This window comes from Dermacentor albipictus, chromosome 5 (genome assembly GCF_038994185.2).
Source record: "Dermacentor albipictus isolate Rhodes 1998 colony chromosome 5, USDA_Dalb.pri_finalv2, whole genome shotgun sequence".
NCBI lineage: Eukaryota > Metazoa > Arthropoda > Arachnida > Ixodida > Ixodidae > Dermacentor > Dermacentor albipictus.
In genome coordinates, this window is record NC_091825.1 from 94,385,338 (window position 1) to 94,389,875 (window position 4,538).

The window sequence follows — 4,538 nt, forward strand, 5'->3', positions numbered from 1 at the left end:
GACACGATTTCACCAGTGCCCCTCCAGTCACATGGAAGCAATGGCCCTTTTAACAAGTTTGGAATGGGCCGCGGCGGAGGGTAAAAGCTCCTTGCATCAGCGTGGGCAATAAGCCCAACATATGTGCTGCTCCGAGAATGTCAGGCTCGGGTCTAAAAACTGCAGCGTGCCATTAGTGGGAAGCTCATGCGTAAAGGAAAGCCCTTTGGCACGTTTTCTAGATAGTGCTAAAATTTTATCCACAAAAGGACTAGCTGTTAAGATCATTGAAAAGTCAACATACCTAAAGGTCTTCACTTTTGCATCGTCAAGTACCTGAGCCCATTCTCTGTCAAAGGCAGCTAAAAACACAAGCCAATGCAGATCCCTTTCTGCCGAATATAAAGGTGATAATCGTAAGAGACAAACATTGAGCACGGATAAAATTTTAATAAGGTCAAAGTTATCAAGATAAATGCCTGCAGCCCTCTCAGAGGCGAGAACCACATTCTGTTCAATGCAAGTTCTTGCAATTAAAAACAGCTCTGCGTGTGGTACAGAATAAATCTTTGACGTCAACAGAAAAGGCACCACCACCACTGTGAAAGTTCTGCAAGAACTGCGTAACATCAGCCAATATGAGTACATAAATCGAAGTTTTGCATCATGCAAATCCAATCAATGTCTGTTTACACCTACTGCTTGGCTTTAAGGATGTTTCATTTATATTTTTGTGTTGTGGACATTTGGATGCACCAGCAATATTACTGAGATTATTTAGATTACGCCTGTTAAAATTAATTTCTGATCAGAGATTGTCAGTCCTTTCAACAGTTTTAATGGGAGGCTAATTATGTTTAATTATGCATATGTGCTTTTTTTTTGCAATGGTATATTCTGAAGCATGCACAATAAATATAGTTAGTAATATGATGTCCTCTTCCACATCTTATGCACACGCTGTGGTATACTGCACGTAATTATCAGCTGGTCCAGCAGTCCATACGCAGCACGGCTCCCACGTGATTGATTTGTCTTTGTGTGGTTATAGTGTTTGTATGTGGTTGAAAAGCGGTTTGTGCTGACAAAAGAGGCAAATGATTGAGACACCCCAGAAGTTATGCACATCATGGCCGCTATGTTGTAGCGATGCCTTACGCCTTATTCTATGCTATTCTTATCATCCACCACACACGGCCGTCCGATCCCGTTGATAATGTGGCCAGACCATCGCTCTGACCACTGGCCAAGCGCGAGAAAGCATAGAATCGGAAAAGGCATCGCTACAAAATACCAGCCCATGCTTAAAGCATTTTCTTTGCTCCTCTTTCAAATATGGACATTGTCACATAAGGGCTTCCAAAAACAAGAAAGGGGCTGACAGATGGAATGGCACACTGTGATATAAAGTTTGTAAACAGGGATGAAGTGCCTCAGACAGGCTGGCCAACGTTTCGATAGGAGGACCTATCTTCGTTATTTTGTAAAATTCTATTACACCTATTTTTCTATTCCACGCTTTGCCAGTGGTCTGGGTGGCGCTACATTTGCAGTATCACTGGAATATTCAAGTTGCGAGTGCTAGAGAAGAAACATAACTGAGTGACAGGAATCACTACATTAAACCTGCCCAGTGGAAAAGTGAAAACACATGCGATAGTTACTAGCTTTGCAGCCACTTTCTGGAAAATCCTGTGGTCTACAAGAAGGCAACCAGATGCCAAGTGGATAAAGCAATTCCACTGTTGCAGTGCTTCGTGACAGAGCTCACCTTAACGAGTTGTGTGACAATTGCATTTTTTCCCCTCTTGACATTAAAATACTAAACACTTTGGCGCACGACCCCAGAGATGTTATATGAATGAACTGACTGCCAAAACTGGTTGCGAGAACATGACAAGATGCAGACATGCTGAAAAACAAGTATAATAATGGAAATGTACCGTGTAACCTGAATGCCCAGGTATTTAACGAGTCACTTATGCAATCTCAGCTGCAACGACCGCCGCCGACACCGTTTTCACAACAACCAGGGCGATTAGGCAATCCACAACCAGCTGTGGGCGACCGAGACAGTGCCGCAGCGCAAACTGCGATGTAAACGAGATTCTGGTTAGCTGGATCGATGCCCACACGATCACGTCGGTTGCCGCAATGGAGCTACCCCGCTTAACGAGGTCGGGACGCCGCAAGAAACACTTTCAAGAGCTTACTTGCCGACGAACGGCACGATTGGCTAGGCACAAAACAAACGCTCCACAAAACCGCGGGAACGCACGAGTCGTCGCTCCGCTGTTTCGGCCCCTCGCGTTTCCGCCTTCGACCGATCTGGGGGACGCTCGATGCGTTTTATTTCTCGCGTTCTGGTGCCGATTTCCCAAACGAAACACGCCGGCGGAGGAGCTCGAGAGCCGCACCAGGACGGCCATTGCGCGGATATTTACACGCCGGTTCGTCGCTGCCTCGACCACGAAATCCCGCCGCGCTTTCGCGATGCGTTTGTACGCATCGTAGTGCACGCGTTTGCAAGGGAAGGGCGGAAAGGGAGGGGAGGCGACCTTCGAATCACCGCAAGAGAGTGCGGGCAAACGCGCCCCTACGACGCGCTGAAGTGACGCGGTCCCCACCGTAATCGTTTATAAAGGGGTCCGTCCCATCTTGTTGTTTTGGAATGCGCGAGGTGGCGACGGAGTTCAAGGTCAGCCCCCTCGAACTGGGTCATCATCGTTGCTGCGGGAAAGAGGTGCTCTCCCGCGTCCTCCCGCCTTCGCACGATCAGCTGAACCACCGAAGCTCTCTCTCTCTCTTTCCTGGGAGCCCGACCAAAGCAACCGCGGACGCACACGAACGCATGACCCAAACCCCCAGAGCGACAATTCCGACTCGCTGTAGGAACATACTGCGCCTTCAAGCTTTCTCGCACCGACTCTCCTCTCTTCCGCGTCGTCGTAGAGAGAAGCGAAATGAAAGATCAAAAAAAAAAAAAGGCGAAAGAAAGGTGAGGAGGGAGCAGCCACTAATACGAAGACGGAGAGTGGAGCAAGACCGGGAAGTGTTATTTCCCCGCTCGGAGAACAGCGCGGCGACCAGCGTTTCGGATTAAAAAGCGAGATTCTACACAACCGCACGACCCGAAGCAGCTTATCGATGGGGAAAGATAATACACTAAAAACAAACACAACGGAGCAACAGCTGAGAGCGCCACGGGCTCGCTCGAAAGAGAAACACCTATCGCTCCCGGAAAGACAGCTACTGCTAACCTTCGGAACGAAACACAACATTAGGCTTACTTTTATTTGTTTCCTCCCCTAGCAGGGCTGACAGCCACGGCGTTGGAGCGATTACGAAAGCAGCGTCCCGGCGGGAATCGGTGAGCAGCCTCCGGTAAGCGCTTCAAACCAGCTGTGATTCGACCTGGCCGCCAGTTAGACGGATAGGCTTAAAGGGTCTTTTTTTCTCTCTCTCTTCTTCCTTCCTCACCTCGCGCCACGGAGTCGTCGGGGTGAACGCAGCCCCTTGATCGCCCAGGCTCAACTGGCTCCTAGCCACCGAGAGCGGTGCGCGCACAGGTCGTACGGGGCTTGAAAAAGTCTACCCACGGGTGCTTACCTGGTTTGCCGGCCTGATCTTCGTCAGTTGAGCGCCGTGTTTGTTTTACAATATGGAATAAAATGTAACTACGGAAGGAACCGCGCGTCACACGTGGGATTTGCACACGGCCCGCCACTTTAATGTGGAGGCGGAGTACGCAAGCACGTTTGCGCACAGCCGATGCGCAGCGGCCACCGCGACTCTGGCGAATGCTCGGGGAACTACGAGAAATGTACCGCTTTTGAAAGCTTCCCGGTGCATATTGTGGTGCAAAATGCGTGTCGGCGAAGCGGCTCCAGATCGCGCGTAAAGCGACGTCAAATAAACCGCTCGCGACTTACCAAACCGCGATTGCATACGTTTGCGCTTCTCCTCGCCTCCGCTGGGGAGAGCCACATGATAAGACGCAGCCACGTGACCGTGCCTAGCCAACGGCAGTGAGTCTTTTTGGCGCGCATGCATTCATCTGTAGTCTGCTTTTGGAGGACGCTTGCTTGCGTGCTGTTGACGTGGCATTTTTCACCGATTCAAAAATGTGATCTAGTGATCTCTTTCACTACCGTGCGTTTATTGGATTGCGCCTTCAAAACATGCAGCAGAAGCATGATGTGGGCGAGCTGGTTTTGCACACTTGAAGAAGAAATGAGCGCTACGAAGACGCGAACCACAGGGAGCCTTCGTACCACAAGGAGCCATGTACCGCGTCATGGAGGCTCCCTAGCGGACCAAAGGAGCACCTTCTCCGTCGTACATGTTCCTCCTTTGGTCCGCGTCTTTGCAGCGCTCATTTCTTCAAATATGCAAAACATGCGTTGGCGCTATCAGGGCGGGTTACATTCTTTAAAAGAAAAACTCGATTTTCACCAGATTGCAAGCATGTATAGCGCTTCTGGATGACAATTTTTCGATACATATCTACATAAACCTTGAAAATGTCCACCGAGGTTATCTGGGTAACAAATGGCGAC

The 4,538-nt window shown here is 49.5% G+C and overlaps 1 protein-coding gene across 4 annotated transcripts in view; it reads right to left on the reverse strand.

The window, feature by feature from the left end:
• The window catches only part of LOC135897081 (CCHC-type zinc finger nucleic acid binding protein-like), a 49,741-nt gene extending 45,868 nt beyond the window's left edge, over window positions 1-3,873 (reverse strand). Inside the window, exon 1 of one of the 4 annotated variants that reach the window (XM_065425660.2) lies at window positions 3,589-3,858. The gene's annotated coding sequence lies outside the window, so the exon portion shown is untranslated. Of the gene's footprint in view, window positions 1-3,269; window positions 3,437-3,459; window positions 3,479-3,588 lie in introns of those variants that run through there. The other 3 variants (XM_065425662.1, XM_065425661.1, XM_065425663.2) reach the window with 3 other exon arrangements.
• Window positions 3,874-4,538: the final 665 nt, after the last annotated feature.